Genomic DNA, 10,536 nt, shown 5'->3' with positions numbered 1-10,536 from the left:
TTTCCAGGAATTCCAAATGTAGGTCTTATATGAATCTTGACGACAAAAATTTGTTTAGTAGGTACAAGCTGTGAGAGGAAGCACAGAACTCTTGGGAGTCATGCAATAGTCCTTGAGTAGCTGATTTCAGCAAGCCCACCTTACATGACATATCTCCAATGGCATTGCAAAACCAAGCAGTGAGGAAAACCTGCACATGTAAGCTTCCATGATGAGATACAATACCAGAAGAAGCAGGGCCACTGCAAAGGCTACTTTGTAAATAAACATAAATAAGCAGACATAAGATCTATGCAAATATTTATTTTATGTATATATAGGAAACCAGTTTTATAGACAGTTGTCAAATGAGTTACAAACCACAATCTCTTTAAGGTACCGTGTATATTAAGGAAGTATTTTTTTTTTCTTCTAGACAACAATCTCTGACACAATCCTTTCAAAGAAAATGTCTCATTTAAATCAAACACTACTTTGCTGATTTTTAATTTACAGAGAATTTGAAATTAGAAACTTAAATTATGTACCCTCTTATATGTCACATCATTGATCCTCTTTACAATTCTACATATAAACAAAGTAAAGCAAAGACTTCAGGAATTTTACAAGACTACCTGGTATTATTGCCAGAGATGCAAATGTTGATATTCTCTCAGTAAAACTGTATTTACAGGAGGCAAGTGTTTTTCAACCACACTTTATTATTTGGCCCCAAATATCTTTCATACATTCCTTTGAGACTTGTCTTAGCAAACAAGGAGGTAAAACAAGTAGGCCAAATGGCACATCACAAAACTCTCAAAAGTAGAACATACTCAGAATTGTAAAGGACAATGCTTATGACATTTGGTATTTCATCTTGACACCAATAAATTTAGAAGGGAACCCTTATTATCTATTATCGCCTGAATTTTTAAGCCCCAAATTAAACATAATTTAAGTTATCTTAGTTGAAAAATTGATGATAATCTTATATTTTAAAACTATATGATTGTATATAGGTAGGCTTAAATGCACATACCATCACACATAGAATCACAAATAATTATAAAAGAAAGTGAACCCATTCTTTTTGAAACAATTCCTATGTGCAGATTTTCTTTACTGTCCGCATATATTTACAATTATAAATCAAATCTTAGCAGCATTAATTCATCACTGATACATAAAATCTTTATTAGAATTAAAATTACAACAAGGCCATTGAGTCATTAAAAAGAAAAGCCAAATGCTTATAAGTAGATTTAACAATACCAAATTTGCTCTGAAAGAATAAAGGATATTGTGTCACATAATCTCCTTACTTACTTTGATTATTGGTCTGTAATTTTGCTGAAAATTACAGCAAAACAATAAAAAATGAGTTTTGACATTCAAAGTCAGATTTGGGTGTGCCAGCAAAGAGCATATACTATGATTCAATAAATTTGAGAAGCATTCCTTTTGAATAATGATTTTGAAAATTCTCATGAATCTGAAAAAGTAAAATGTTCTTTTTCTATTTTGAAATTCTGTTAAAATATAACTCCCTATATATTCAATACATTGCTTGTAATAGTTAAAAAAATATAAAAAAAAACAAAAAACAAAACAAAAAGAAGAAACTCAAAAACTATTTAAAGAAACCAATAAAATAATACTGGTATTATCTACAGTACTCCTAATGTTCTGAAGAAGTCTAGTAAAAACAGTTGGGAATGTTAGTACTGCATTTTTAGTCCATAATTTGAGAAAAGAATGAGCTGGAAAAGCATAGTAAAAGTTGTGTCATACAGACTTATCAGGATGCCAGGCAAGACTTAGACCAAGCCAATGTCACGTGAGAAACAAGAAAAAATGTCTGCTTACACTCAGCCACTCACACTGGATATAGCATCTGACTGGATTACCAGAAGTGATGTTACTTACCATGTTAACTAGGCTAGGAAGGCAGAGATCATTGACAGTAGGAAATTTCATTTCTAGAACTTGTCGTAGTCTGAACCATTAAATTGTGAAATGACTACTTATTTACATTTCTCATTTCTATTGAAATCTAAGAATGTCACCGTAGGCAACAAAAAAGGGTTATGTTTATTAATAATATTGCTTTTGCCTAGAGAACTTCCTAGCTTTTATTTTTATTTTTCCTTTTTTTATTTTTTGAGTCAGAGCTTCACTCTTGTTGCCCAGGCTGGAGTACAATGGCACAATCTCGGCCCACTGCAACCTCCACCTCCCGGGTTCAAACAATTCTCCTGCCTCAGCCTCCCAAGCAGCTGGGACGACAGGCATGTACCACAGTGCCCAGCTAATTTTTTGTATTTTAGTAGAGATGGGGCTTCACCATGTTGGTCAGGCTGGTCTTGAACTCCTGACCTCAGGTGATCCACCCGCCTCAGCCTCCCAAAGTGCTGGGATTACAGACGTGAGCCACTGCACCTGGTCTCCTAGCTTTTATTAAAATAGCTGTGCATATTTTTATTCTGCCGTTAATGATAAATGTTTCATGTGACTTAGAAAGAAAAGGCTGGAAACTACTGGGGACTTCAGTGAATCATAACATAATCTGCAAACTTTAACTCAAAATAAGATCAAATGTATGAAGAAATTTACCACTTAACAGAAAAGCTACTGATTTCATATAGTAGAAGCCAAGTCTGTTTAGATAGACTAGCACTTCATTATGGCTAGACATAGCCTCTCCTGACTCCCACCATCAAATATTTGTTACAAGATACTTTAAAAATATTGGAAAATAGTGTAACAATGAAAAATCAGAATGTAGTATAACAAAGCTAGATACGATCTCTCTCCTTGCTTTCCTTTTCAAAAGTAAAATAATCCCCCATCCTATGTAAACGGAAGTTAAAATATGGTGCATATAGTAGAGTCCTTTAAGACATAGAGAGGTATGGAAGGCTTATCATAATTCTCCTAACCACCTAAGCTCTCCTCTTCTAACATTTTGTGTGCTATATTTTACTTGGTTGAAAATAATGTCCTTCCTGTATTACTCTCCCAGCTGCCGAGTGGTATACAAATTTATAAACTTAAAGTATAACATTTGAAAAAGAAAAAAAGATTAGTATAACATAGAATAAATGACTGATTGAAGAATGAGTTTAAGTAGGATCATTTACAGTTAATCCAATTTAAATAGGAATAGTACTAAGAAAAACAACCTTATTTTTGCATAATATTGACAATTTTTCATAGTGTCTCGAAGAAAAAAATTGTCACTGGTTACTATTTTTAATACTTTGAAATAATGTACAGAAAAGTTTAATTCAATTGACATTTGTACTCTTTCAGGAAAAGCAAAACAAAAACAAAAACGAAACCCAGAAAATAACAAGAAGTTTTTGATAAATAGTACAAAAGTAATCTTAAAATATTCTTTGAAATCTACAAATTATTCTCCAAACATTTTTTGGAACAATTTCCTATGAACAGCATTATGAAGATTTAGTTTCTAAATTCTCATGACTAACAGGTAAGTGCTGAAAAATAGTTTAAATTTTTGTTCATGCTACCTGTTTTCTTAATAAAATTTAAAATATGTAAATACAGAAAAATAAAGTAACAAATGGCAGGACTTCAGTTTTTGCAAATGCACATGTAATAAAAGTTTGGATCAGAAAAAAATGCAGAGGATTGCTTGACAAATCAGTCAGTACTAAGAGTTCAGGGTATCTGAACTTAATGTTTTGATGGCATTACTGCTTCCTGAAAGCATACCGATGTCTCAGTCAGAAATGGAATCTTTGTGGAGCACAGAACTCAGCATTGAAATTATCGTGCTTTGTTACTTACCATTTTTATTTAATTAAGTGAGATTCAAAACACTTTTATTTCATGAAATAAACCTAGCTTTTTTTATTTTTTAAATTTTCAAACATAGAAATTTATGCCTGCAATCTGGGTGGTATATCTGATCACATACACCTTATCTAGTGGCAGACATAAAATTGAATTGAATATTATTCAATTCAATTTTTTGCTTTAGCAAAAACTAAAGTTCAGCAAAAACGAAAGTTTAGCATTAGCTCTCATAGGAAAAGTAATTTTCAGTAATTTACCCTGTTACATGTGTGGTTTAACATATTCTAATCATTTTTGGAGTCTTCTTATAATTTATATAAGTAATACCTCTATATAGGCTACCTATTTTATTGAATTTAGTAAGATATGCCAGTACATGCCAAATAGAAGAATTTTGGATTAACCCTAACCCCAAATTAACTGATCTTGAAAGATGTCCAGATATCCTTCCACATATTTACACAACCCAACTCAAATGTAAACTGACAACGAAAGACCTTTCCAAATTATCTTCCATAAAGATTTAGAGAAAACTATTAAACCAGTTAATATGAGACAAAGGATATTATTTTATGTTCACTGACATTTTTCTAAATGATTTTTTGCAACTATGGTAAATAGGCTAAATGTCAAATGTGCCTTGTTGACTCTTGGCTGAGTCAGAGGGAAACAGGAAATTTCAGATTTTGACATTTTCATCCATTTTGAAACTGTCTGATAATGACAGAGATCCAATACTACAGGTAATCATCCTGTTTCTACAGACTGTGCAAAATGAGTGTACCAGCTAATAACTCAGATATTTCACTTAATCAAACTTTCCAATGATTTTTCTTAGACTAATAACATTGATACAACAGGAACATAGAAAGTAAAACAAGAAAATCTTTATCATATTTTTTCATGAGAGAAGGAGGTGGTGGAAAATTAAATGTCCAGATTTCCTGGGTTCTTTGAGTGTCAATAAAGGACAAAGCTTTTTAAGTCTGTACGTGATGCCTTAAAGGTGATTCAATTTAACTAGCAGATAGGAATAGTCCTAATAAAAACAACCTTATTCTTGCATAATATTGGAAATTTTTCATAGTGTCTCGATGAACAAAAAATTGCCACTGGGTACTATTTTTAATACTTTGAAATAATATACAGAAAAGTTTAATTCAATTGATATTTGTATTCTTTCAGGAAAAGCAAAAACAAGAACCAGAAAATAACAAGCAGTTTTTGATAAATAGCACAAAAGTAATCTCAAAATATTCCTTGAAATCTATGAATTATTCTCCAAACATTTTTTGGAACAATTTACTGTTCCACTAACAGCAATATGAGGATTTAGCTTCTAAATTCTCATGACCAACAGATAAGTGCTGAAAAGTAGTTAAAATTTTTGTTTATGTTACCCGTTTTCTTAGTGAAGTTACATGCTATTAATAAATAGTTAAAATCTTTTCAAAAAACATCATTTTTTTTTATATTGGATATTGCTTTTGGTGTTAATCAGTCCTAACATTATGAAATGTAGCCATTGAGAAAATGATAGGTGAATAATAGTTATTTAAATCAAGTATTTTTTTTTTTACTATCGTGAAAACCTCTGAAAACATTTTGGATATCTTAATTTTTATCAGAACTGATTCATCTGCTTTATTCATTTCAAAAATATTATTATGCTGTTGAAAGAAGAGTTTGTTAATGACAAATAGTCATGATTCCAACTTACATTTTGAAAAAGAAGCATGAAGTTGGAGGACTTGTGTAATTTCAAATTTTAATACAAAAGTACAGTAATCAACACAGTATGACATCAATATAATAATAGATATGTAGGTCAATAAAACAGGATGAAGAACCCAGTAAAGAACCCACACATTTACAGTAAATTGATTTTTAACAAAGATGCCTAGGAAATTCAAGAGGAAAACAATAATCTTTACCACAAGTGGTGTTAGAACAAATGGATCGCTATATGCAAAACAAAACCAAAAACCAAACCAAAACGAAAATCCTTAGATGCTTACTTTACACCATATACATGTTTAAATAAACACGGATCTGAGACAGAAGTGGAAAAATTAAAACTATCCACATTTTAGAAGACGACATCTGATAAACAATGTGTGTCCTTAGGCAAGAATTTCTTAGACATGATTCTGAAAGCCTGATTCACAAAATAAAAACTGGCGAATTTGACTTCATCGAAATTGAAAACTGATGGTATTCAAAAGATCCCATTTCAAAAATGGAAAGGAAAAACCACAAAGTGAGAAATGTATTTGCAAATCATACATATCAGAAACACTTGTATCCAGAATATAGTTGTTATCTGTTGCCGAATTACTGTAATACTTAGCATCTCAAAACAACAAGTCACACAGTTTTGAGGGGCAGGAATCTGGAAGTGGCTTAGCTGAGTGGTGCTGGCTCAGGGTGTCTCAAGACAAGCTGTTGGCCAAAGCCGCGGTCATCTGGAGCTAGAAAATTCCGTGCTCACTCACATGGTTGTTGGCAGACCTCGGTTCCTTGTTGGCTGTTGGAAAAATACCTCAGTTCCTTGTCCCAGGGGCCCTTTATAAGCCATCTGATTGTCCTCATGACACGGCAGCTGGATTATCTGGAATGAATGATGCAAAGGGGTTTGGCAGGGGAGAGAAAGAAGCTGAGATGGAAAACACAGTCTCTTATAACCTAACCTTGGAAGTGATATGCCATCATTTCTGCCGTATGTTGTTTGGTTCTTTTGGTCAGACCAATCCTAGAGCAATGAGGAAGGCACTGCTCAAGGGTGTGAATGCTAGAAGATGAGCTCATCTGGCTCTTGAACAGAATACATAAAGAACTTTTGAAGCTCAATAATAAGTGACAAATAACTCAACAAGAAAATGGGCAAAATATTTCAGTAGGCATTTCACTAAAGAAGATATATGTATGGCTAAAAATAAAATAATAAAAACACCAAATGAAGATATGCTCAACATCATCAGTCATTAGGAGAATGCAAATTAAAATTACAATGAGATATCATTATATACCCACTAGAATGACTATAATAAAAAAGACTGACCATACCAAGTGTTGGCAAATATTTTGAGAAACTGGAACCTTTATATATTATTTGTGGGGATGTAAAACGGCACAACCCTTTTGAAGAACAGTTTGGGAGGTTTTAAAGTTAAGCATCCATTTACCATATGACTCAGCAATTCTAATCTTAGGTATTTATCCAAGAGAAATAAAATCATATATTTAGATATCCACATAAAGATTTGTACATAAATGTTTATAAAATCATCACTTACAATAGCCAGAAACTGGAAACGACCCAAATGACCACCAATAGGTGATTGGAAAAAATAAAATTTGGTATCAATACAACAGAATGATACTCAGCAATAAAATAGAATAATCCGTGCAACAAAATGAATGCATCTCAAAATCATACAAAATGAAATAAGTCATTTCTATGAGTTTTCTATTGCTACCATAATAATTCCTACAAACTGAATGACATAAAACAATACAAATGTATTATCTTATCATTTTGGAAGCCATAAGTCTACATGGGTCTCACCAAGCTAAACTGACAGGGCTGTGTTTCTTTCTGGAGGCTCTAGAGGGTAATCTACTCTCTGACTGTTCCCTTCTAGAGGTCCCCTCCATTTCTTGACTCATGGCTCCCTTCCTCCAACTTCAAAGCCATCAATGGCTGACTGAGTCTTTCTTGCATTGCATCTCTCTGACTCTTCTTCCATTATTGTATCTCTCTGACCCAGCTGAGAAAGGTTCTGTGCTTTTAAGGGCGGAAGTGATTACACTGGGCCCATCCAGATAGTTCTGGATAACCTCCACATTTATAAGTCTTATTTACATTGGCAAAGTCCCCTTTCCAGTGTGATGTAACATATTGACAAGTGCAGGGGATTTTATTTTGCAAACCACACTTTTTATATGAAATTTCTAGAAAAAGCAAAAATAAGTAGATGAAAATTATATCAGTATTTGCTGGGACTGGGGGTGGGAGCAGATTTCACTAAAAATGGACATTAAAGATCTTTTTAGAATGACAGAAGTTATCTAAAATGGAATCTATCATAGTTACACAATTCTAAATTTTACTAAAAATCATCAAATTGAATATTTTCAATGGGCGAATTTTATATGTAAAATATAGTTCAATAAAACCATTAAATATTTTTAAGTGAATAGAAAAAAGCAAAGAAAAATAATTTATTGTAGTTAATACTATTAAAATAAGCCCTGAAAACATGGACCTCTTATTTGGGATTTTGACTCTTGGTGAATTTCTGTTTTCTCCCAATCAATTAAATAGTGTTTTGGCTTTTGTCATAAGCACATTATGTTTATATTCAATACATCATCTGCTGATCTTAAACACATTCCTATTACATCATTTGATAGAAGTGCATAAGTGTGAGACTTCTGAATTCAAGGCCCCCCAAAAAGCTTTTCTTTTAATACTTTCATTGGATAAATTATGAACACATCGACAGAAATGCTAGAATCAAATCTCAAATGCTTCATCGTACCATATGTGTAAAACTATGATTCATTATTATTAAGAATCATAACAAAGTTCATTCACCAATTAATTTTTTTTCACATAAATATGTGGTGAAACATTTATTTACAGTTTCCTTTGCCTGGCAAGTGGTAAACCACAATACTGAAAATTTATGTCTTTTCTTAGTACATAGACTTAGTGACAAAAAACCAAGCACTGCATACACATTTGCTCCAGAAGTACTCAGAAGGGTCATGTTACCCTAGTGAAGAATAAAAGTACACACCTTGCACCTTTATTAGTGATGAATCATTAATTTATTCTGATTGGACTTAAAGTTATGAATGAGTCAGCTAACTGAACTGTGTGAAATGGTGGGTGGTACAGGGAGAAGTTTGATGCTGACATATTTAACTATAGATGTTAATGCCTTGCTGTGTATATTCCCATGATGAAATTAATTCTGCTTTTGCTTTGTGCCTCAAGGTCTCCTATAATTAAAGGTGTAATGTCTACGGATTGCTTTGAAATGAAGTTATCCGAAGAGAAGGTATTACCATATTACAGAGCTATCTGATTAAAGCTTGCCAAAACATTATGGACAAGAGTGAGGGCCCTAATAGTGCATGCCAACATGATCTCATCTTGAAGTATGAGAACGTAAGAATCAGCACATACTTCTAAATACTTACTTCAAATAAATAAAGAGAGGCTAATTGTTTAGCTCATTTATTTTATTTTATTATTTCTTCACTACAATTTTTCCTACTCTATTTTTACTATTGTGGACTTTTCAAAATCCCTTAAAATTGATGGCCATGTATTAGCATGTAATTTAAAAAGCTTCAATTTCTTTTCCCATGTATGGGTTACGTTAACAAAATAATCAGGAGTTAAATAGATATATCCCTGGGAAATGCAATTTTAGAGATGTTTATCAATGTCTATATTTCATTAATTATTTATAAAGTAGGGCTTTGAGGCAGAAACAATTTTTCCATTATATCTGTAACCATAAAAGATGAAAGATGCATTCATTTTTTTTTTCTTCAACTTTTATTTTAAGTTCCAGGGGAGGTATTCATTTTTAACTAAGCGGAAGTAATGCTTGAACCATGAATAAAGATACAGATTCATTTGACTAGGCTTTGTTGGTCTGATTCATTAATAGCTTTTTAAACGTTAACGTTCTTACCAAGCAATTTTTATTTCTTAAAAAAAAATCCTGAGTTTAATAACAGGTTAGAGTAGTTTCTGTTACCAAAATGACTTTGGAATTCCACATAATTAGAATCAGATAAAATGTATGTTCTGCAACCAATTTCAAGGGTGCTATTTAAAAAAACCATGACAACACCAGGATTTAATTTCTGACCTGTTTCTCAGATCTTTTTATTTAATCTGCAATCCAGCATTAAAAAAAAAAAAAAAAAAAAAAAAAAAAATCCCACAAGGAAGCACTCTACTTAAGAAGAGATAAACCCAGGTAAAGAATTATTTTTCTTGAGAAGTGACTGGGATCAAGAGAGACTGACAGACCTTTTGTTTCTTGTCAGGAAACCTGGATTTCCATTTGATTCCCACAGAAACCTATTGTGCAATCTAGAAATATGCTATGTCCTTAGCATAAATGAATGGAATTGACTATATAAACTTTTATGAAAGTGAGTTCTAAAACCCTATTCTAGAACTCAAAAGGTTAATACCTTGTCTATAAACAAATGGACTGAAAAGTCACCTTTGAAGTTTAGAAGCTGGATCTCAAATTCTAGGCCTGTTCATGAAACCACAGGTTTACTGGAGCAGATAAAATAAGGAAAACCTTGTGAAAATTTCTCAGAAGTTAAACCCACCAGAAATGTGCATAATTTTTGCATTTTCCACATCTAAGCTTCTGGTCAATTAGAAAGACTATGGTCAAAAGCGGCACATTGCTTAGATGCTGGCATTGATTTAATTAAAAGGAAAAATGGAAGAAAATGAATTCTAAGAATGGGGCAAATCTTAATGTCTTAATTTGTTTTGTGCTGTGAGTCTGAGCAATGTATAAAGAACAGAGATTTATTTCTTACCATTCTGGAGTAATACACCACAATGTAGGCTTTTCCTAGCCTGCTCCTCTAAATTCTTCCACACTCTACCCATTACCCAGTTCCAGAGTGGCTTCCAGTTTTAGGTATTTGTTATAACAAGGGTGCCACTCCATCGTACCA

At 32.6% G+C, this 10,536-nt stretch overlaps 1 long non-coding RNA gene across 1 annotated transcript in view; it reads right to left on the bottom strand.

Moving 5' to 3' along the window:
* Positions 1-6,070: 6,070 nt before the first annotated feature.
* The window catches only part of LOC115896973, a 49,072-nt gene continuing 44,606 nt past the window's right edge, over positions 6,071-10,536 (bottom strand). The window contains exon 3 of the long non-coding RNA XR_004056926.1: positions 6,071-6,415. This is a non-coding gene — a long non-coding RNA (uncharacterized LOC115896973). The remainder of the gene's footprint in view (positions 6,416-10,536) is intronic.

This window comes from Rhinopithecus roxellana, chromosome 4 (assembly GCF_007565055.1).
Source record: "Rhinopithecus roxellana isolate Shanxi Qingling chromosome 4, ASM756505v1, whole genome shotgun sequence".
NCBI lineage: Eukaryota > Metazoa > Chordata > Mammalia > Primates > Cercopithecidae > Rhinopithecus > Rhinopithecus roxellana.
Note: the sequence above shows the minus strand (reverse complement) of the source record. Positions and strands in the feature narration are given on the sequence as shown.